Source organism: Chiloscyllium punctatum, unplaced genomic scaffold (assembly GCF_047496795.1).
Source record: "Chiloscyllium punctatum isolate Juve2018m unplaced genomic scaffold, sChiPun1.3 scaffold_203, whole genome shotgun sequence".
In the NCBI taxonomy this organism is placed as follows: Eukaryota; Metazoa; Chordata; class Chondrichthyes; order Orectolobiformes; family Hemiscylliidae; genus Chiloscyllium; species Chiloscyllium punctatum.
The window spans coordinates 441,429-463,481 of NW_027309937.1; positions in this window are offsets into that span (position 1 = coordinate 441,429).

Consider the following 22,053-nt stretch of genomic DNA (forward strand, 5'->3'; position numbering starts at 1 on the left):
AGCGAGTCTGTGCGAGAGAGCGAGTCTGTGCGTGAGGGCGAGTCTGTGCGAGAGAGCGAGTCTGTGTGTGAGAGAGCGAGTCTGTGCGTGTGGGCGAGTCTGTGCGAGAGAGCGAGTCTGTGTGTGAGAGAGCGAGTCTGTGCGTGAGAGCGAGTCTGTGCGTGAGAGAGCGAGTCTGTGCGTGTGGGCGAGTCTGTGTGTGAGAGAGCGAGTCTGTGTGTGAGAGAGCGAGTCTGTGCGAGAGAGCGAGTCTGTGCGAGAGAGCGAGTCTGTGCGAGAGAGCGAGTCTGTGCGTGAGGGCGAGTCTGTGCGTGAGGGCGAGTCTGTGTGTGAGAGAGCGAGTCTGTGCGTGAGGGCGAGTCTGTGCGTGACGGCGAGTCTGTGTGTGAGAGAGCGAGTCTGTGCGAGAGGGCGAGTCTGTGCGAGAGAGCGAGTCTGTGCGTGAGGGCGAGTCTGTGCGTGAGGGCGAGTCTGTGCGTGAGGGCGAGTCTGTGCGAGAGAGCGAGTCTGTGCGTGAGGGCGAGTCTGTGTGTGTGAGCGAGTCTGTGCGTGAGGGCGAGTCTGTGCGAGAGAGCGAGTCTGTGCGAGAGAGCGAGTCTGTGCGAGAGAGCGAGTCTGTGCGAGAGAGCGAGTCTGTGTGTGAGAGCGCGAGTCTGTGTGTGTGAGCGAGTCTGTGCGAGAGAGCGAGTCTGTGTGCGAGAGGGCGAGTCTGTGCGTGAGGGCGAGTCTGTGCGTGAGGGCGAGTCTGTGCGTGAGGGCGAGTCTGTGCGTGAGGGCGAGTGTGTGCGTGAGAGCGAGTGTGTGCGTGAGAGCGAGTCTGTGCGAGAGAGCGAGTCTGTGCGAGAGGGCGAGTCTGTGCGAGAGGGCGAGTCTGTGCGAGAGGGCGAGTCTGTGCGTGAGGGCGAGTCTGTGTGTGAGAGAGCGAGTCTGTGTGAGAGAGCGAGTCTGTGTGTGAGAGCGAGTCTGTGCGAGAGAGCGAGTCTGTGCGAGAGAGCGAGTCTGTGCGAGAGAGCGAGTCTGTGCGTGTGAGAGCGAGTCTGTGCGAGAGAGCGAGTCTGTGCGTGTGAGAGCGAGTCTGTGCGAGAGAGCGAGTCTGTGCGTGAGAGCGAGTCTGTGCGAGAGAGCGAGTCTGTGCGAGAGAGCGAGTCTGTGCGAGAGAGCGAGTCTGTGCGAGAGAGCGAGTCTGTGCGTGAGAGCGAGTCGGTGCGAGAGAGCGAGTCTGTGCGTGAGCGCGAGTCTGTGCGTGAGGGCGAGTCTGTGTGTGCGAGAGGGCGAGTCATTGTGTGAGAGAGCGAGTCTGCGCGAGAGAGCGAGTCTGTGCGTGAGCGCGAGTCTGTGCGTGAGGGCGAGTCGGTGCGAGAGAGCGAGTCGGTGCGAGAGAGCGAGTCGGTGCGTGTGAGCGAGTCTGTGCGTGTGAGCGAGTCTGTGCGTGTGAGCGAGTCTGTGCGTGTGAGCGAGTCTGTGCGTGAGGGCGAGTCTGTGCGAGAGAGCGAGTCTGTGCGAGAGGGCGAGTCTGTGTGTGTGTGAGCGAGTCTGTGCGTCAGGGCGAGTCTGTGCGAGAGAGCGAGTCTGTGCGAGAGAGCGAGTCTGTGCGAGAGAGCGAGTCTGTGCGAGAGAGCGAGTCTGTGTGTGAGGGCGAGTCTGTGCGTGAGGGCGAGTCTGTGCGTGAGAGCGAGTCTGTGCGTGAGAGCGAGTCTGTGCGAGAGAGCGAGTCTGTGCGTGAGGGCGAGTCTGTGTGTGCGAGAGGGCGAGTCTGTGTGTGAGAGAGCGAGTCTGCGCGAGAGAGCGAGTCTGTGCGTGAGCGCGAGTCTGTGCGAGAGAGCGAGTCGGTGCGTGTGAGCGAGTCGGTGCGTGTGAGCGAGTCTGTGCGTGTGAGCGAGTCTGTGCGTGTGAGCGAGTCTGTGCGAGAGGGCGAGTCTGTGCGAGAGGGCGAGTCTGTGCGAGAGGGCGAGTCTGTGTGTGTGTGAGCGAGTCTGTGCGTGAGGGCGAGTCTGTGCGAGAGAGCGAGTCTGTGCGAGAGAGCGAGTCTGTGCGTGAGAGCGAGTCTGTGCGAGAGGGCGAGTCTGTGCGAGAGGGCGAGTCTGTGCGTGAGGGCGAGTCTGTGCGTGAGAGCGAGTCTGTGCGAGAGAGAGCGAGTCTGTGCGAGAGAGCGAGTCTGTGCGAGAGAGCGAGTCTGTGCGAGAGAGAGCGAGTCTGTGCGAGAGAGCGAGTCTGTGCGAGAGAGCGAGTCTGTGCGTGAGAGCAAGTCTGTGCGTGAGAGCAAGTCTGTGCGTGAGGGCGAGTCTGTGTGTGCGAGAGAGCGAGTCTGTGTGTGTGAGAGCGAGTCTGTGTGTGAGAGAGCGAGTCTGTGCGTGTGGCCGAGTCTGTGCGAGAGAGCGAGTCTGTGCGAGAGAGCGAGTCTGTGCGAGAGAGCGAGTCTGTGCGAGAGAGCGAGTCTGTGCGAGAGAGCGAGTCTGTGCGAGAGAGCGAGTCTGTGCGAGAGAGCGAGTCTGTGCGAGAGAGCGAGTCTGTGCGAGAGAGCGAGTCTGTGCGAGAGAGCGAGTCTGTGCGAGAGAGCGAGTCTGTGCGAGAGAGCGAGTCTGTGTGTGAGGGCGAGTCTGTGGGTGAGGGCGAGTCTGTGCGAGAGGGCGAGTCTGTGCGAGAGGGCGAGTCTGTGCGAGAGGGCGAGTCTGTGTGTGTGAGAGGGCGAGTCTGTGCGAGAGGGCGAGTCTGTGCGAGAGGGCGAGTCTGTGCGAGAGGGCGAGTCTGTGTGTGTGAGAGGGCGAGTCTGTGCGAGAGAGCGAGTCTGTGCGTGAGGGCGAGTCTGTGCGTGAGAGAGGGCGAGTCTGTGTGTGAGAGAGCGAGTCTGCGCGAGAGAGCGAGTCTGTGTGTGAGGGCGAGTCTGTGTGTGCGAGAGGGCGAGTCTGTGTGTGAGAGAGCGAGTCTGCGCGAGAGAGCGAGTCTGTGCGTGAGGGCGAGTCGGTGCGAGAGAGCGAGTCGGTGCGAGAGAGCGAGTCGGTGCGTGTGAGCGAGTCTGTGCGTGTGAGCGAGTCTGTGCGTGTGAGCGAGTCTGTGCGTGTGAGCGAGTCTGTGCGTGAGGGCGAGTCTGTGCGTGAGGGCGAGTCTGTGCGAGAGGGCGAGTCTGTGTGTGTGTGAGCGAGTCTGTGCGAGAGAGCGAGTCTGTGCGAGAGAGCGAGTCTGTGCGTGAGGGCGAGTCTGTGCGTGAGGGCGAGTCTGTGCGAGAGAGCGAGTCTGTGCGTGAGGGCGAGTCTGTGCGAGAGGGCGAGTCTGTGCGAGAGGGCGAGTCTGTGCGAGTGGGCGAGTCTGTGCGAGAGGGCGAGTCTGTGCGAGAGGGCGAGTCTGTGCGTGAGGGCGAGTCTGTGCGTGAGGGCGAGTCTGTGCGTGAGAGCGAGTCTGTGCGAGAGAGCGAGTCTGTGTGTGAGAGAGCGAGTCTGTGCGAGAGAGCGAGTCTGTGTGTGAGAGCGAGTCTTTGTGTGAGAGCGCGAGTCTGTGTGTGAGAGCGCGAGTCTGTGTGAGAGACCGAGTCTGTGCGAGAGAGCGAGTCTGTGCGTGAGGGCGAGTCTGTGCGTGAGGGCGAGTCTGTGCGTGAGGGCGAGTCTGTGCGAGAGAGCGAGTCTGTGCGAGAGAGCGAGTCTGTGCGAGAGGGCGAGTCTGTGCGTGAGGGCGAGTCTGTGTGTGAGAGAGCGAGTCTGTGTGAGAGAGCGAGTCTGTGCGTGAGGGCGAGTCTGTGCGAGAGGGCGAGTCTGTGCGAGAGGGCGAGTCTGTGCGTGAGGGCGAGTCTGTGCGTGAGGGCGAGTCTGTGCGAGAGAGCGAGTCTGTGTGTGTGAGCGAGTCTGTGCGAGAGAGCGAGTCTGTGCGTGAGGGCGAGTCTGTGCGAGAGGGCGAGTCTGTGCGAGAGGGCGAGTCTGTGCGTGAGGGCGAGTCTGTGTGAGAGAGCGAGTCTGTGCGAGAGAGCGAGTATGTGCGAGAGAGCGAGTCTGTGCGAGAGGGCGAGTCTGTGCGAGAGGGCGAGTCTGTGCGAGAGGGCGAGTCTGTGCGTGAGGGCGAGTCTGTGTGTGAGAGAGCGAGTCTGTGTGAGAGAGCGAGTCTGTGCGTGAGGGCGAGTCTGTGCGAGAGAGCGAGTCGGTGCGAGAGAGCGAGTCTGTGCGAGAGAGCGAGTCTGTGTGTGAGGGCGAGTCTGTGCGTGAGTGCGAGTCGGTGCGAGAGAGCGAGTCTGTGCGAGAGAGCGAGTCTGTGCGAGAGAGCGAGTCTGTGTGTGAGAGAGCGAGTCTGTGCGTGTGGGCGAGTCTGTGCGAGAGAGCGAGTCTGTGTGTGAGAGAGCGAGTCTGTGCGTGAGAGCGAGTCTGTGTGTGAGAGAGCGAGTCTGTGCGTGTGGGCGAGTCTGTGTGTGAGAGAGCGAGTCTGTGTGTGAGAGAGCGAGTCTGTGCGAGAGAGCGAGTCTGTGCGAGAGAGCGAGTCTGTGCGAGAGAGCGAGTCTGTGCGAGAGAGCGAGTCTGTGCGTGAGGGCGAGTCTGTGCGAGAGAGCGAGTCTGTGTGTGAGAGAGCGAGTCTGTGCGTGTGGGCGAGTCTGTGCGAGAGAGCGAGTCTGTGTGTGAGAGAGCGAGTCTGTGCGTGAGAGCGAGTCTGTGCGTGAGAGAGCGAGTCTGTGCGTGTGGGCGAGTCTGTGTGTGAGAGAGCGAGTCTGTGTGTGAGAGAGCGAGTCTGTGCGAGAGAGCGAGTCTGTGCGAGAGAGCGAGTCTGTGCGTGAGGGTGAGTCTGTGCGTGAGGGCGAGTCTGTGTGTGAGAGAGCGAGTCTGTGCGTGAGGGCGAGTCTGTGCGTGACGGCGAGTCTGTGTGTGAGAGAGCGAGTCTGTGCGAGAGGGCGAGTCTGTGCGAGAGGGCGAGTCTGTGCGTGAGGGCGAGTCTGTGCGTGAGGGCGAGTCTGTGCGAGAGGGCGAGTCTGTGCGAGAGAGCGAGTCTGTGCGTGAGGGCGAGTCTGTGTGTGTGAGCGAGTCTGTGCGTGAGGGCGAGTCTGTGCGAGAGAGCGAGTCTGTGCGAGAGAGCGAGTCTGTGCGAGAGAGCGAGTCTGTGCGAGAGAGCGAGTCTGTGTGTGAGAGCGCGAGTCTGTGCGTGTGGGCGAGTCTGTGCGAGAGAGCGAGTCTGTGTGTGAGAGAGCGAGTCTGTGCGTGAGAGCGAGTCTGTGTGTGAGAGAGCGAGTCTGTGCGTGTGGGCGAGTCTGTGTGTGAGAGAGCGAGTCTGTGTGTGAGAGAGCGAGTCTGTGCGAGAGAGCGAGTCTGTGCGAGAGAGCGAGTCTGTGCGAGAGAGCGAGTCTGTGCGTGAGGGCGAGTCTGTGCGAGAGAGCGAGTCTGTGTGTGAGAGAGCGAGTCTGTGCGTGTGGGCGAGTCTGTGCGAGAGAGCGAGTCTGTGTGTGAGAGAGCGAGTCTGTGCGTGAGAGCGAGTCTGTGCGTGAGAGAGCGAGTCTGTGCGTGTGGGCGAGTCTGTGTGTGAGAGAGCGAGTCTGTGTGTGAGAGAGCGAGTCTGTGCGAGAGAGCGAGTCTGTGCGAGAGAGCGAGTCTGTGCGTGAGGGTGAGTCTGTGCGTGAGGGCGAGTCTGTGTGTGAGAGAGCGAGTCTGTGCGTGAGGGCGAGTCTGTGCGTGACGGCGAGTCTGTGTGTGAGAGAGCGAGTCTGTGCGAGAGGGCGAGTCTGTGCGAGAGGGCGAGTCTGTGCGTGAGGGCGAGTCTGTGCGTGAGGGCGAGTCTGTGCGAGAGGGCGAGTCTGTGCGAGAGAGCGAGTCTGTGCGTGAGGGCGAGTCTGTGTGTGTGAGCGAGTCTGTGCGTGAGGGCGAGTCTGTGCGAGAGAGCGAGTCTGTGCGAGAGAGCGAGTCTGTGCGAGAGAGCGAGTCTGTGCGAGAGAGCGAGTCTGTGTGTGAGAGCGCGAGTCTGTGTGTGTGAGCGAGTCTGTGCGAGAGAGCGAGTCTGTGTGTGAGAGAGCGAGTTTGTGCGTGAGAGCGAGTCTGTGTGTGAGAGAGCGAGTCTGTGCGTGTGGGCGGGTCTGTGTGTGAGAGAGCGAGTCTGTGTGTGAGAGAGCGAGTCTGTGCGAGAGAGCGAGTCTGTGCGAGAGAGCGAGTCTGTGCGAGAGAGCGAGTCTGTGCGTGAGGGCGAGTCTGTGCGAGAGAGCGAGTCTGTGTGTGAGAGAGCGAGTCTGTGCGTGTGGGCGAGTCTGTGCGAGAGAGCGAGTCTGTGTGTGAGAGAGCGAGTCTGTGCGTGAGAGCGAGTCTGTGCGTGAGAGAGCGAGTCTGTGCGTGTGGGCGAGTCTGTGTGTGAGAGAGCGAGTCTGTGTGTGAGAGAGCGAGTCTGTGCGAGAGAGCGAGTCTGTGCGAGAGAGCGAGTCTGTGCGTGAGGGCGAGTCTGTGCGTGAGGGCGAGTCTGTGTGTGAGAGAGCGAGTCTGTGCGTGAGGGCGAGTCTGTGCGTGACGGCGAGTCTGTGTGTGAGAGAGCGAGTCTGTGCGAGAGGGCGAGTCTGTGCGAGAGGGCGAGTCTGTGCGTGAGGGCGAGTCTGTGCGTGAGGGCGAGTCTGTGCGTGAGGGCGAGTCTGTGCGAGAGGGCGAGTCTGTGCGAGAGAGCGAGTCTGTGCGTGAGGGCGAGTCTGTGTGTGTGAGCGAGTCTGTGCGTGAGGGCGAGTCTGTGCGAGAGAGCGAGTCTGTGCGAGAGAGCGAGTCTGTGCGAGAGAGCGAGTCTGTGCGAGAGAGCGAGTCTGTGTGTGAGAGCGCGAGTCTGTGTGTGTGAGAGCGAGTCTGTGCGAGAGAGCGAGTCTGTGCGTGAGAGCGAGTCTGTGCGAGAGAGCGAGTCTGTGTGCGAGAGGGCGAGTCTGTGCGTGAGGGCGAGTCTGTGCGTGAGGGCGAGTCTGTGCGTGAGGGCGAGTCTGTGCGTGAGGGCGAGTGTGTGCGTGAGAGCGAGTGTGTGCGTGAGAGCGAGTCTGTGCGAGAGAGCGAGTCTGTGCGAGAGGGCGAGTCTGTGCGAGAGGGCGAGTCTGTGCGAGAGGGCGAGTCTGTGCGTGTGAGCGAGTCTGTGCGTGTGAGCGAGTCTGTGCGAGAGAGCGAGTCTGTGTGTGTGGCAGAGCGAGTCTGTGCGAGAGAGCGAGTCTGTGCGAGAGAGCGAGTCTGTGCGAGAGAGCGAGTCTGTGCGAGAGAGCGAGTCTGTGCGAGAGAGCGAGTCTGTGCGAGAGAGCGAGTCTGTGCGAGAGAGCGAGTCTGTGCGTGAGGGCGAGTCTGTGCGAGAGAGCGAGTCTGTGTGTGTGAGAGCGAGTCTGTGCGAGAGAGCGAGTCTGTGCGAGAGGGCGAGTCTGTGTGTGTGAGCGAGCGAGTCTGTGTGTGCGAGAGAGCGAGTCTGTGCGAGAGAGCGAGTCTGTGCGAGAGAGCGAGTCTGTGCGAGAGAGCGAGTCTGTGCGTGAGGGCGAGTCTGTGCGTGAGGGCGGGTCTGTGCGAGAGAGCGAGTCTGTGCGAGAGAGCGAGTCTGTGCGAGAGAGCGAGTCTGTGCGAGAGAGCGAGTCAGTGCGAGAGAGCGAGTCTGTGTGTGTGAGAGCGAGTCTGTGCGAGAGAGCGAGTCTGTGCGAGAGAGCGAGTCTGTGCGAGAGAGCGAGTCTGTGTGTGTGAGAGCGAGTCTGTGTGTGCGTGAGAGCGAGTCTGTGCGAGAGAGCGAGTCTGTGCGAGAGGGCGAGTCTGTGCGAGAGAGCGAGTCTGTGCGAGAGAGCGAGTCTGTGTGTGAGAGAGCGAGTCTGTGTGTGCGAGAGAGCGAGTCTGTGCGTGTGAGCGAGTCGGTGCGAGAGAGCGAGTCGGTGCGAGAGAGCGAGTCGGTGCGAGAGAGCGAGTCGGTGCGAGAGAGCGAGTCGGTGCGAGAGAGCGAGTCGGTGCGAGAGAGCGAGTCGGTGCGAGAGAGCGAGTCGGTGCGAGAGAGCGAGTGTGTGCGAGAGAGCGAGTGTGTGCGAGAGAGCGAGTGTGTGCGAGAGAGCGAGTCTGTGTGAGTGAGAGCGAGTCTGTGTGTGCGTGAGAGCGAGTCTGTGCGAGAGAGCGAGTCTGTGCGAGAGAGCGAGTCTGTGCGTGAGGGCGAGTCTGTGCGTGAGGGCGAGTCTGTGCGTGAGGGCGAGTCTGTGCGTGAGGGCGAGTCTGTGCGAGAGAGCGAGTCTGTGCGAGAGAGCGAGTCTGTGCGAGAGAGCGAGTCTGTGCGAGAGAGCGAGTCTGTGCGAGAGAGCGAGTCTGTGCGTGAGGGCGAGTCTGTATGTGAGAGAGCGAGTCTGTGTGTGCGTGAGAGCGAGTCTGTGCGTGAGGGCGAGTCTGTGCGTGAGGGCGAGTCTGTGCGTGAGGGCGAGTCTGTGCGTGAGGGCGAGTCTGTGCGAGAGAGCGAGTCTGTGCGAGAGAGCGAGTCTGTGCGAGAGAGCGAGTCTGTGCGAGAGAGCGAGTCTGTGCGTGTGAGCGAGTCTGTGCGAGAGAGCGAGTCTGTGCGAGAGAGCGAGTCTGTGCGTGAGGGCGAGTCGGTGCGAGAGATCGAGTCGGTGCGAGAGAGCGAGTCGGTGCGTGTGAGCGAGTCGGTGCGTGTGAGCGAGTCTGTGCGTGTGAGCGAGTCTGTGCGTGAGGGCGAGTCTGTGCGAGAGAGCGAGTCTGTGCGAGAGGGCGAGTCTGTGTGTGTGTGAGCGAGTCTGTGCGTGAGGGCGAGTCTGTGCGAGAGAGCGAGTCTGTGCGAGAGAGCGAGTCTGTGCGAGAGAGCGAGTCTGTGCGAGAGAGCGAGTCTGTGCGAGAGAGCGAGTCTGTGCGAGAGAGCGAGTCTGTGCGAGAGAGCGAGTCTGTGCGAGAGAGCGAGTCTGTGCGAGAGAGCGAGTCTGTGTGTGAGGGCGAGTCTGTGCGTGAGGGCGAGTCTGTGCGTGAGAGCGAGTCTGTGCGTGAGAGCGAGTCTGTGCGAGAGAGCGAGTCTGTGCGTGAGGGCGAGTCTGTGCGTGAGGGCGAGTCTGTGTGTGCGAGAGGGCGAGTCTGTGTGTGAGAGAGCGAGTCTGCGCGAGAGAGCGAGTCTGCGCGTGAGCGCGAGTCTGTGCGAGAGAGCGAGTCTGTGCGAGAGGGCGAGTCTGTGCGAGAGGGCGAGTCTGTGCGAGAGGGCGAGTCTGTGCGAGAGAGCGAGTCTGTGTGTGTGAGCGAGTCTGTGCGAGAGGGCGAGTCTGTGCGAGAGAGCAAGTCTGTGCGAGAGGGCGAGTCTGTGCGAGAGGGCGAGTCTGTGCGTGAGGGCGAGTCTGTGCGAGAGGGCGAGTCTGTGCGAGAGGGCGAGTCTGTGCGAGAGAGCGAGTCTGTGCGTGAGGGCGAGTCTGTGCGAGAGAGCGAGTCTGTGCGAGAGAGCGAGTCGGTGCGTGTGAGCGAGTCGGTGCGTGTGAGCGAGTCTGTGCGTGTGAGCGAGTCTGTGCGTGTGAGCGAGTCTGTGCGTGTGGGCGAGTCTGTGCGTGAGGGCGAGTCTGTGCGAGAGGGCGAGTCTGTGCGAGAGGGCGAGTCTGTGCGAGAGGGCGAGTCTGTGCGAGAGGGCGAGTCTGTGTGTGTGTGAGCGAGTCTGTGCGTGAGGGCGAGTCTGTGCGAGAGAGCGAGTCTGTGCGAGAGAGCGAGTCTGTGCGTGAGAGCGAGTCTGTGCGAGAGGGCGAGTCTGTGCGAGAGGGCGAGTCTGTGCGAGAGGGCGAGTCTGTGCGAGAGGGCGAGTCTGTGCGAGAGGGCGAGTCTGTGCGTGAGGGCGAGTCTGTGCGTGAGGGCGAGTCTGTGCGTGAGGGCGAGTCTGTGCGTGAGAGCGAGTCTGTGCGTGAGAGCGAGTCTGTGCGAGAGAGAGCGAGTCTGTGCGAGAGAGCGAGTCTGTGCGAGAGAGCGAGTCTGTGTGTGAGAGAGCGAGTCTGTGTGAGAGAGAGCGAGTCTGTGCGTGTGAGCGAGTCTGTGTGTGAGAGAGCGAGTCTGTGTGTGAGAGCGCGAGTCTGTGTGAGAGAGCGAGTCTGTGTGTGAGAGACCGAGTCTGTGCGAGAGGGCGAGTCTGTGCGTGAGGGCGAGTCTGTGCGAGAGAGCGAGTCTGTGCGAGAGAGCGAGTCTGTGCGAGAGAGCGAGTCTGTGCGAGAGAGCGAGTCTGTGCGAGAGAGCGAGTCTGTGCGTGTGAGCGAGTCTGTGCGTGTGAGCGAGTCTGTGTGTGTGTGGGCGAGTCTGTGCGTGAGAGCGAGTCTGTGCGTGTGGGCGAGTCTGTGCGTGTGGGCGAGTCTGTGCGTGAGGGCGAGTCTGTGCGAGAGAGCGAGTGTGTGCGTGTGGGCGAGTCTGTGCGAGAGAGCGAGTCTGTGCGAGAGAGCGAGTCTGTGCGTGAGGGCGAGTCTGTGCGTGTGGGCGAGTCTGTGCGTGTGGGCGAGTCTGTGCGTGTGGGCGAGTCTGTGCGTGTGAGCGAATCTGTGCGTGTGAGCGAGTCTGTGTGTGTGTGGGCGAGTCTGTGCGTGTGGGCGAGTCTGTGCGTGTGAGCGAGTCTGTGCGTGTGAGCGAGTCTGTGCGTGAGAGCAAGTCTGTGCGTGAGGGCGAGTCTGTGTGTGCGAGAGAGCGAGTCTGTGTGTGTGAGAGCGAGTCTGTGTGTGAGAGAGCGAGTCTGTGCGTGTGGGCGAGTCTGTGCGAGAGAGCGAGTCTGTGCGAGAGAGCGAGTCTGTGCGAGAGAGCGAGTCTGTGCGAGAGAGCGAGTCTGTGCGAGAGAGCGAGTCTGTGCGAGAGAGCGAGTCTGTGCGAGAGAGCGAGTCTGTGCGAGAGAGCGAGTCTGTGCGAGAGAGCGAGTCTGTGTGTGAGGGCGAGTCTGTGTGTGAGGGCGAGTCTGTGCGAGAGGGCGAGTCTGTGCGAGAGGGCGAGTCTGTGTGTGTGAGAGGGCGAGTCTGTGTGTGTGAGAGGGCGAGTCTGTGCGAGAGGGCGAGTCTGTGCGAGAGGGCGAGTCTGTGTGTGTGAGAGCGAGTCTGTGTGTGAGAGAGCGAGTCTGCGCGAGAGAGCGAGTCTGTGTGTGAGGGCGAGTCCGTGTGTGCGAGAGGGCGAGTCTGTGTGTGTGAGAGGGCGAGTCTGTGCGAGAGAGCGAGTCTGTGCGTGAGGGCGAGTCTGTGCGTGAGAGAGGGCGAGTCTGTGTGTGAGAGAGCGAGTCTGCGCGAGAGAGCGAGTCTGCGCGTGAGGGCGAGTCGGTGCGAGAGCGCGAGTCGGTGCGAGAGAGCGAGTCGGTGCGTGTGAGCGAGTCTGTGCGTGTGAGCGAGTCTGTGCGTGTGAGCGAGTCTGTGCGTGTGAGCGAGTCTGTGCGTGTGAGCGAGTCTGTGCGTGTGAGCGAGTCTGTGCGTGAGGGCGAGTCTGTGCGAGAGGGCGAGTCTGTGTGTGTGTGAGCGAGTCTGTGCGAGAGAGCGAGTCTGTGCGAGAGAGCGAGTCTGTGCGTGAGGGCGAGTCTGTGCGAGAGAGCGAGTCTGTGCGTGAGGGCGAGTCTGTGCGAGAGGGCGAGTCTGTGCGAGAGGGCGAGTCTGTGCGAGAGGGCGAGTCTGTGCGAGAGGGCGAGTCTGTGCGAGAGGGCGAGTCTGTGCGAGAGGGCGAGTCTGTGCGTGAGGGCGAGTCTGTGCGTGAGGGCGAGTCTGTGCGTGAGGGCGAGTCTGTGCGTGAGAGAGCGAGTCTGTGTGAGAGAGCGAGTCTGTGTGTGAGAGAGCGAGTCTGTGTGAGAGAGCGAGTCTGTGTGTGAGAGCGAGTCTGTGTGTGAGAGAGCGAGTCTGTGTGTGAGAGCGAGTCTGTGTGTGAGAGACCGAGTCTGTGCGAGAGAGCGAGTCTGTGCGTGAGGGCGAGTCTGTGCGAGAGGGCGAGTCTGTGCGAGAGGGCGAGTCTGTGCGAGAGGGCGAGTCTGTGCGTGAGGGCGAGTCTGTGCGAGAGAGCGAGTCTGTGCGTGAGAGCGAGTCTGTGTGTGTGAGCGAGTCTGTGCGAGAGAGCGAGTCTGTGCGAGAGGGCGAGTCTGTGCGAGAGAGCGAGTCTGTGTGAGAGGGCGAGTCTGTGCGTGAGGGCGAGTCTGTGCGAGAGGGCGAGTCTGTGCGTGAGGGCGAGTCTGTGCGTGAGGGCGAGTCTGTGCGTGAGGGCGAGTCTGTGCGTGAGGGCGAGTCTGTGCGAGAGAGCGAGTCTGTGCGAGAGAGCGAGTATGTGCGAGAGAGCGAGTCTGTGCGAGAGAGCGAGTCTGTGCGAGAGAGCGAGTCTGTGCGAGAGAGCGAGTCTGTGCGAGAGAGCGAGTCTGTGCGTGAGAGCGAGTCTGTGCGTGAGGGCGAGTCTGTGCGAGAGAGCGAGTCTGTGCGAGAGAGCGAGTCTGTGCGAGAGAGCGAGTCTGTGCGAGAGAGCGAGTCTGTGCGAGAGAGCGAGTCTGTGTGTGAGAGCGAGTCTGTGCGAGAGAGCGAGTCTGTGTGTGAGAGAGCGAGTCTGTGCGTGTGGGCGAGTCTGTGCGAGAGAGCGAGTCTGTGTGTGAGAGAGCGAGTCTGTGCGTGAGAGCGAGTCTGTGTGTGAGAGAGCGAGTCTGTGCGTGTGGGCGAGTCTGTGCGAGAGAGCGAGTCTGTGCGTTAGAGCGAGTCTGTGCGTTAGAGCGAGTCTGTGTGTGAGAGAGCGAGTCTGTGCGTGTGGGCGAGTCTGTGCGAGAGAGCGAGTCTGTGTGTGAGAGAGCGAGTCTGTGCGTGAGGGCGAGTCTGTGCGAGAGAGCGAGTCTGTGCGAGAGAGCGAGTCTGTGTGTGTGAGAGCGAGTCTGTGCGAGGGAGCGAGTCTGTGTGTGAGAGAGCGAGTCTGTGCGTGAGAGCGAGTCTGTGCGAGAGGGCGAGTCTGTGCGAGAGAGCGAGTCTGTGCGAGAGGGCGAGTCTGTGCGAGAGGGCGAGTCTGTGCGAGAGGGCGAGTCTGTGCGAGAGGGCGAGTCTGTGCGAGAGGGCGAGTCTGTGCGAGAGGGCGAGTCTGTGCGTGTGAGCGAGTCTGTGCGAGAGAGCGAGTCTGTGTGTGTGGCAGAGCGAGTCTGTGCGAGAGGGCGAGTCTGTGCGTGTGGGCGAGTCTGTGCGAGAGAGCGCGTCTGTGCGAGAGAGCGAGTCTGTGCGAGAGAGCGAGTCTGTGCGAGAGAGCGAGTCTGTGCGAGAGAGCGAGTCTGTGCGAGAGAGCGAGTCTGTGCGAGAGAGCGAGTCTGTGCGAGAGAGCGAGTCTGTGCGTGAGGGCGAGTCTGTGCGAGAGAGCGAGTCTGTGCGAGAGAGCGAGTCTGTGTGTGTGAGAGCGAGTCTGTGCGAGAGAGCGAGTCTGTGCGAGAGGGCGAGTCTGTGTGTGTGAGCGGGCGAGTCTGTGTGTGCGAGAGAGCGAGTCTGTGCGAGAGAGCGAGTCTGTGCGAGAGAGCGAGTCTGTGCGTGAGGGCGAGTCTGTGCGTGAGGGCGGGTCTGTGCGAGAGAGCGAGTCTGTGCGAGAGAGCGAGTCTGTGCGAGAGAGCGAGTCTGTGCGAGAGAGCGAGTCTGTGCGAGAGAGCGAGTCTGTGCGAGAGAGCGAGTCTGTGTGTGTGAGAGCGAGTCTGTGCGAGAGAGCGAGTCTGTGCGAGAGAGCGAGTCTGTGCGAGAGAGCGAGTCTGTGCGAGAGAGCGAGTCTGTGCGAGAGAGCGAGTCTGTGCGAGAGAGCGAGTCTGTGCGAGAGAGCGAGTCTGTGCGAGAGAGCGAGTCTGTGCGAGAGAGCGAGTCTGTGCGAGAGAGCGAGTCTGTGTGTGTGAGAGCGAGTCTGTGTGTGCGTGAGAGCGAGTCTGTGCGAGAGAGCGAGTCTGTGCGAGAGAGCGAGTCTGTGCGAGAGGGCGAGTCTGTGCGAGAGAGCGAGTCTGTGTGTGAGAGAGCGAGTCTGTGTGTGCGAGAGAGCGAGTCTGTGCGTGTGAGCGAGTCTGTGTGAGAGAGCGAGTCGGTGCGAGAGAGCGAGTCGGTGCGAGAGAGCGAGTCGGTGCGAGAGAGCGAGTCGGTGCGAGAGAGCGAGTCGGTGCGAGAGAGCGAGTCGGTGCGAGAGAGCGAGTCGGTGCGAGAGAGCGAGTCGGTGCGAGAGAGCGAGTGTGTGCGAGAGAGCGAGTCTGTGTGAGTGAGAGCGAGTCTGTGTGTGCGTGAGAGCGAGTCTGTGCGAGAGAGCGAGTCTGTGCGAGAGAGCGAGTCTGTGCGTGAGGGCGAGTCTGTGCGTGAGGGCGAGTCTGTGCGTGAGGGCGAGTCTGTGCGTGAGGGCGAGTCTGTGCGAGAGAGCGAGTCTGTGCGAGAGAGCGAGTCTGTGCGTGAGGGCGAGTCTGTATGTGAGAGAGCGAGTCTGTGCGTGTGAGCGAGTCTGTGCGAGAGAGCGAGTCTGTGCGAGAGAGCGAGTCTGTGCGAGAGAGCGAGTCTGTGCGTGAGAGCGAGTCTGTGCGTGAGAGCGAGTCTGTGCGTGAGAGCGAGTCTGTGTGTGTGAGAGCGAGTCTGTGCGAGAGAGCGAGTCTGTGCGAGAGAGCGAGTCTGTGCGAGAGAGCGAGTCTGTGCGAGAGAGCGAGTCTGTGCGCGAGAGCGAGTCTGTGCGAGAGAGCGAGTCTGTGCGTGAGAGCGAGTCTGTGTGTGATAGAGCGAGTCTGTGCGAGAGAGCGAGTCTGTGTGTGCGAGAGAGCGAGTCTGTGTGAGAGAGCGAGTCTGTGTGTGCGAGAGAGCGAGTCTGTGCGAGAGAGCGAGTCTGTGCGTGAGGGCAAGTCTGTGCGAGAGGGCGAGTCTGTGCGAGAGGGCGAGTCTGTGTGTGTGAGAGGGCGAGTCTGTGCGAGAGGGCGAGTCTGTGCGAGAGGGCGAGTCTGTGTGTGTGAGAGGGCGAGTCTGTGCGAGAGAGCGAGTCTGTGCGTGAGGGCGAGTCTGTGCGTGAGAGAGGGCGAGTCTGTGTGTGAGAGAGCGAGTCTGCGCGAGAGAGCGAGTCTGTGTGTGAGGGCGAGTCTGTGTGTGCGAGAGGGCGAGTCTGTGTGTGAGAGAGCGAGTCTGCGCGAGAGAGCGAGTCTGTGCGTGAGGGCGAGTCGGTGCGAGAGAGCGAGTCGGTGCGAGAGAGCGAGTCGGTGCGTGTGAGCGAGTCTGTGCGTGTGAGCGAGTCTGTGCGTGTGAGCGAGTCTGTGCGTGAGGGCGAGTCTGTGCGTGAGGGCGAGTCTGTGCGAGAGGGCGAGTCTGTGCGAGAGGGCGAGTCTGTGCGAGAGAGCGAGTCTGTGCGAGAGAGCGAGTCTGTGCGTGAGGGCGAGTCTGTGCGAGAGAGCGAGTCTGTGCGTGAGGGCGAGTCTGTGCGAGAGGGCGAGTCTGTGCGAGAGGGCGAGTCTGTGCGAGTGGGCGAGTCTGTGCGAGAGGGCGAGTCTGTGCGAGAGGGCGAGTCTGTGCGAGAGGGCGAGTCTGTGCGAGAGGGCGAGTCTGTGCGTGAGGGCGAGTCTGTGCGTGAGGGCGAGTCTGTGCGTGAGGGCGAGTCTGTGCGTGAGGGCGAGTCTGTGCGTGAGAGCGAGTCTGTGCGAGAGAGCGAGTCTGTGTGTGAGAGAGCGAGTCTGTGTGAGAGAGCGAGTCTGTGTGTGAGAGCGAGTCTTTGTGTGAGAGAGCGAGTCTGTGTGTGAGAGCGCGAGTCTGTGTGAGAGACCGAGTCTGTGCGAGAGAGCGAGTCTGTGCGTGAGGGCGAGTCTGTGCGTGAGGGCGAGTCTGTGCGAGAGAGCGAGTCTGTGCGAGAGAGAGCGAGTCTGTGTGTGAGAGAGCGAGTCTGTGCGTGAGAGCGAGTCTGTGCGAGAGAGCGAGTCTGTGCGAGAGAGCGAGTCGGTGCGAGAGAGCGAGTCTGTGCGAGAGAGCGAGTCTGTGTGTGAGGGCGAGTCTGTGCGTGAGTGCGAGTCGGTGCGAGAGAGCGAGTCTGTGCGAGAGAGCGAGTCTGTGCGAGAGAGCGAGTCTGTGTGTGAGAGAGCGAGTCTGTGCGTGTGGGCGAGTCTGTGCGAGAGAGCGAGTCTGTGTGTGAGAGAGCGAGTCTGTGTGTGAGAGAGCGAGTCTGTGCGTGTGGGCGAGTCTGTGTGTGAGAGAGCGAGTCTGTGTGTGAGAGAGCGAGTCTGTGTGTGAGAGAGCGAGTCTGTGCGAGAGAGCGAGTCTGTGCGAGAGAGCGAGTCTGTGCGAGAGAGCGAGTCTGTGCGAGAGGGCGAGTCTGTGCGAGAGAGCGAGTCTGTGTGTGAGAGAGCGAGTCTGTGCGTGTGGGCGAGTCTGTGCGAGAGAGCGAGTCTGTGTGTGAGAGAGCGAGTCTGTGCGTGAGAGCGATTCTGTGCGTGAGAGAGCGAGTCTGTGCGTGTGGGCGAGTCTGTGTGTGAGAGAGCGAGTCTGTGTGTGAGAGAGCGAGTCTGTGCGAGAGAGCGAGTCTGTGCGAGAGAGCGAGTCTGTGCGTGAGGGCGAGTCTGTGCGTGAGGGCGAGTCTGTGTGTGAGAGAGCGAGTCTGTGCGTGAGGGCGAGTCTGTGCGTGAGAGCGAGTCTGTGTGTGAGAGAGCGAGTCTGTGCGAGAGGGCGAGTCTGTGCGTGAGGGCGAGTCTGTGCGTGAGGGCGAGTCTGTGCGAGAGGGCGAGTCTGTGCGAGAGAGCGAGTCTGTGCGTGAGGGCGAGTCTGTGTGTGTGAGCGAGTCTGTGCGTGAGGGCGAGTCTGTGCGAGAGAGCGAGTCTGTGCGAGAGAGCGAGTCTGTGCGAGAGAGCGAGTCTGTGCGAGAGAGCGAGTCTGTGTGTGAGAGCGCGAGTCTGTGTGTGTGAGCGAGTCTGTGCGAGAGAGCGAGTCTGTGTGCGAGAGGGCGAGTCTGTGCGTGAGGGCGAGTCTGTGCGTGAGGGCGAGTCTGTGCGTGAGGGCGAGTGTGTGCGTGAGAGCGAGTGTGTGCGTGAGAGCGAGTCTGTGCGAGAGAGCGAGTCTGTGCGAGAGGGCGAGTCTGTGCGAGAGGGCGAGTCTGTGCGAGAGGGCGAGTCTGTGCGTGTGAGCGAGTCTGTGCGTGTGAGCGAGTCTGTGCGAGAGAGCGAGTCTGTGTGTGTGGCAGAGCGAGTCTGTGCGAGAGAGCGAGTCTGTGCGAGAGAGCGAGTCTGTGCGAGAGAGCGAGTCTGTGCGAGAGAGCGAGTCTGTGCGAGAGAGCGAGTCTGTGCGTGAGGGCGAGTCTGTGCGAGAGAGCGAGTCTGTGTGTGTGAGAGCGAGTCTGTGCGAGAGAGCGAGTCTGTGCGAGAGGGCGAGTCTGTGTGTGTGAGCGAGCGAGTCTGTGTGTGCGAGAGAGCGAGTCTGTGCGAGAGAGCGAGTCTGTGCGAGAGAGCGAGTCTGTGCGAGAGAGCGAGTCTGTGCGTGAGGGCGAGTCTGTGCGTGAGGGCGAGTCTGTGCGTGAGGGCGGGTCTGTGCGAGAGAGCGAGTCTGTGCGAGAGAGCGAGTCTGTGCGAGAGAGCGAGTCTGTGCGAGAGAGCGAGTCAGTGCGAGAGAGCGAGTCTGTGTGTGTGAGAGCGAGTCTGTGCGAGAGAGCGAGTCTGTGCGAGAGAGCGAGTCTGTGCGAGAGAGCGAGTCTGTGCGAGAGAGCGAGTCTGTGCGAGAGAGCGAGTCTGTGTGTGTGAGAGCGAGTCTGTGTGTGCGTGAGAGCGAGTCTGTGCGAGAGAGCGAGTCTGTGCGAGAGGGCGAGTCTGTGCGAGAGAGCGAGTCTGTGTGTGAGAGAGCGAGTCTGTGTGTGCGAGAGAGCGAGTCTGTGCGTGTGAGCGAGTCTGTGCGAGAGAGCGAGTCGGTGCGAGAGAGCGAGTCGGTGCGAGAGAGCGAGTCTGTGTGTGTGAGAGCGAGTCTGTGTGTGCGTGAGAGCGAGTCTGTGCGAGAGAGCGAGTCTGTGCGAGAGGGCGAGTCTGTGCGAGAGAGCGAGTCTGTGTGTGAGAGAGCGAGTCTGTGTGTGCGAGAGAGCGAGTCTGTGCGTGTGAGCGAGTCTGTGCGAGAGAGCGAGTCGGTGCGAGAGAGCGAGTCGGTGCGAGAGAGCGAGTCGGTGCGAGAGAGCGAGTCGGTGCGAGAGAGCGAGTCGGTGCGAGAGAGCGAGTCGGTGCGAGAGAGCGAGTGTGTGCGAGAGAGCGAGTGTGTGCGAGAGAGCGAGTGTGTGCGAGAGAGCGAGTGTGTGCGAGAGAGCGAGTGTGTGCGAGAGAGCGAGTCTGTGTGAGTGAGAGCGAGTCTGTGTGTGCGTGAGAGCGAGTCTGTGCGAGAGAGCGAGTCTGTGCGAGAGAGCGAGTCTGTGCGTGAGGGCGAGTCTGTGCGTGAGGGCGAGTCTGTGCGTGAGGGCGAGTCTGTGCGTGAGGGCGAGTCTGTGCGTGAGGGCGAGTCTGTGCGAGAGAGCGAGTCTGTGCGAGAGAGCGAGTCTGTGCGTGAGGGCGAGTCTGTGCGTGAGGGCGAGTCTGTAGGTGAGAGAGCGAGTCTGTGTGTGCGAGAGAGCGAGTCTGTGCGTGTGAGCGAGTCTGTGCGAGAGAGCGAGTCTGTGCGTGAGGGCGAGTCGGTGCGAGAGAGCGAGTCGGTGCGAGAGAGCGAGTCGGTGCGTGTGAGCGAGTCGGTGCGTGTGAGCGAGTCTGTGCGTGTGAGCGAGTCTGTGCGTGAGGGCGAGTCTGTGCGAGAGAGCGAGTCTGTGCGAGAGGGCGAGTCTGTGTGTGTGTGAGCGAGTCTGTGCGTGAGGGCGAGTCTGTGCGAGAGAGCGAGTCTGTGCGAGAGAGCGAGTCTGTGCGAGAGAGCGAGTCTGTGCGAGAGAGCGAGTCTGTGCGTGAGGGCGAGTCTGTGCGTGAGGGCGAGTCTGTGCGAGAGAGCGAGTCTGTGCGAGAGAGCGAGTCTGTGTGTGAGGGCGAGTCTGTGCGTGAGGGCGAGTCTGTGCGTGAGAGCGAGTCTGTGCGTGAGAGCGAGTCTGTGCGAGAGAGCGAGTCTGTGCGAGAGAGCGAGTCTGTGTGTGCGAGAGGGCGAGTCTGTGTGTGAGGGCGAGTCTGTGTGTGCGAGAGGGCGAGTCTGTGTGTGAGAGAGCGAGTCTGCGCGAGAGAGCGAGTCTGCGCGTGAGCGCGAGTCTGTGCGAGAGGGCGAGTCTGTGCGAGAGGGCGAGTCTGTGCGAGAGAGCGAGTCTGTGCGAGAGGGCGAGTCTGTGCGAGAGGGCGAGTCTGTGCGAGAGAGCGAGTCTGTGCGAGAGGGCGAGTCTGTGCGTGAGGGCGAGTCTGTGCGTGAGGGCGAGTCTGTGCGAGAGGGCGAGTCTGTGCGAGAGGGCGAGTCTGTGCGAGAGGGCGAGTCTGTGCGAGAGAGCGAGTCTGTGCGTGAGGGCGAGTCCGTGCGAGAGAGCGAGTCTGTGCGAGAGAGCGAGTCTGTGTGTGAGAGAGCTAGTCTGTGCGTGTGAGCGAGTCGGCGCGTGTGAGCGAGTCTGTGCGAGAGAGCGAGTCTGTGCGAGAGAGCGAGTCTGTGCGAGAGAGCGAGTCTGTGCGAGAGGGCGAGTCTGTGCGAGAGAGCGAGTCTGTGTGTGAGAGAGCGAGTCTGCGCGAGAGAGCGAGTCTGCGCGAGAGAGCGAGTCTGCGCGTGAGCGCGAGTCTGTGCGAGAGAGCGAGTCTGTGCGAGAGGGCGAGTCTGTGCGAGAGAGCGAGTCTGTGCGAGAGGGCGAGTCTGTGCGAGAGAGCGAGTCTGTGTGTGTGAGCGAGTCTGTGCGAGAGGGCGAGTCTGTGCGAGAGGGCGAGTCTGTGCGAGAGGGCGAGTCTGTGCGAGAGAGCGAGTCTGTGCGTGAGAGCGAGTCTGTGCGTGAGGGCGAGTCTGTGCGTGAGGGCGAGTCTGTGTGTGCGAGAGGGCGAGTCTGTGTGTGAGAGAGCGAGTCTGCGCGAGAGAGCGAGTCTGCGCGTGAGCGCGAGTCTGTGCGAGAGAGCGAGTCTGTGCGAGAGGGCGAGTCTGTGCGAGAGAGCGAGTCTGTGCGAGAGGGCGAGTCTGTGCGAGAGAGCGAGTCTGTGTGCGAGAGGGCGAGTCTGTGCGTGAGGGCGAGTCTGTGCGTGAGGGCGAGTCTGTGCGTGAGGGCGAGTGTGTGCGTGAGAGCGAGTGTGTGCGTGAGAGCGAGTCTGTGCGAGAGGGCGAGTCTGTGCGAGAGGGCGAGTCTGTGCGAGAGGGCGAGTCTGTGCGAGAGGGCGAGTCTGTGCGTGTGAGCGAGTCTGTGCGTGTGAGCGAGTCTGTGCGAGAGAGCGAGTCTGTGTGTGTGGCAGAGCGAGTCTGTGCGAGAGAGCGAGTCTGTGCGAGAGAGCGAGTCTGTGCGAGAGAGCGAGTCTGTGCGAGAGAGCGAGTCTGTGCGAGAGAGCGAGTCTGTGCGTGAGGGCGAGTCTGTGCGAGAGAGCGAGTCTGTGTGTGTGAGAGCGAGTCTGTGCGAGAGAGCGAGTCTGTGCGAGAGGGCGAGTCTGTGTGTGTGAGCGAGCGAGTCTGTGTGTGCGAGAGAGCGAGTCTGTGCGAGAGAGCGAGTCTGTGCGAGAGAGCGAGTCTGTGCGAGAGAGCGAGTCTGTGCGTGAGGGCGAGTCTGTGCGTGAGGGCGAGTCTGTGCGTGAGGGCGGGTCTGTGCGAGAGAGCGAGTCTGTGCGAGAGAGCGAGTCTGTGCGAGAGAGCGAGTCTGTGCGAGAGAGCGAGTCAGTGCGAGAGAGCGAGTCTGTGTGTGTGAGAGCGAGTCTGTGCGAGAGAGCGAGTCTGTGCGAGAGAGCGAGTCTGTGCGAGAGAGCGAGTCTGTGCGAGAGAGCGAGTCTGTGCGAGAGAGCGAGTCTGTGTGTGTGAGAGCGAGTCTGTGTGTGCGTGAGAGCGAGTCTGTGCGAGAGAGCGAGTCTGTGCGAGAGGGCGAGTCTGTGCGAGAGAGCGAGTCTGTGTGTGAGAGAGCGAGTCTGTGTGTGCGAGAGAGCGAGTCTGTGCGTGTGAGCGAGTCTGTGCGAGAGAGCGAGTCGGTGCGAGAGAGCGAGTCGGTGCGAGAGAGCGAGTCTGTGTGTGTGAGAGCGAGTCTGTGTGTGCGTGAGAGCGAGTCTGTGCGAGAGAGCGAGTCTGTGCGAGAGGGCGAGTCTGTGCGAGAGAGCGAGTCTGTGTGTGAGAGAGCGAGTCTGTGTGTGCGAGAGAGCGAGTCTGTGCGTGTGAGCGAGTCTGTGCGAGAGAGCGAGTCGGTGCGAGAGAGCGAGTCGGTGCGAGAGAGCGAGTCGGTGCGAGAGAGCGAGTCGGTGCGAGAGAGCGAGTCGGTGCGAGAGAGCGAGTCGGTGCGAGAGAGCGAGTCGGTGCGAGAGAGCGAGTGTGTGCGAGAGAGCGAGTGTGTGCGAGAGAGCGAGTCTGTGTGAGTGAGAGCGAGTCTGTGTGTGCGTGAGAGCGAGTCTGTGCGAGAGAGCGAGTCTGTGCGAGAGAGCGAGTCTGTGCGTGAGGGCGAGTCTGTGCGTGAGGGCGAGTCTGTGCGTGAGGGCGAGTCTGTGCGTGAGGGCGAGTCTGTGCGAGAGAGCGAGTCTGTGCGAGAGAGCGAGTCTGTGCGTGAGGGCGAGTCTGTGCGTGAGGGCGAGTCTGTAGGTGAGAGAGCGAGTCTGTGTGTGCGAGAGAGCGAGTCTGTGCGTGTGAGCGAGTCTGTGCGAGAGAGCGAGTCTGTGCGTGAGGGCGAGTCGGTGCGAGAGAGCGAGTCGGTGCGAGAGAGCGAGTCGGTGCGTGTGAGCGAGTCGGTGCGTGTGAGCGAGTCTGTGCGTGTGAGCGAGTCTGTGCGTGAGGGCGAGTCTGTGCGAGAGAGCGAGTCTGTGCGAGAGGGCGAGTCTGTGTGTGTGTGAGCGAGTCTGTGCGTGAGGGCGAGTCTGTGCGAGAGAGCGAGTCTGTGCGAGAGAGCGAGTCTGTGCGAGAGAGCGAGTCTGTGCGAGAGAGCGAGTCTGTGCGTGAGGGCGAGTCTGTGCGTGAGGGCGAGTCTGTGCGAGAGAGCGAGTCTGTGCGAGAGAGCGAGTCTGTGTGTGAGGGCGAGTCTGTGCGTGAGGGCGAGTCTGTGCGTGAGAGCGAGTCTGTGCGTGAGAGCGAGTCTGTGCGAGAGAGCGAGTCTGTGCGAGAGAGCGAGTCTGTGTGTGCGAGAGGGCGAGTCTGTGTGT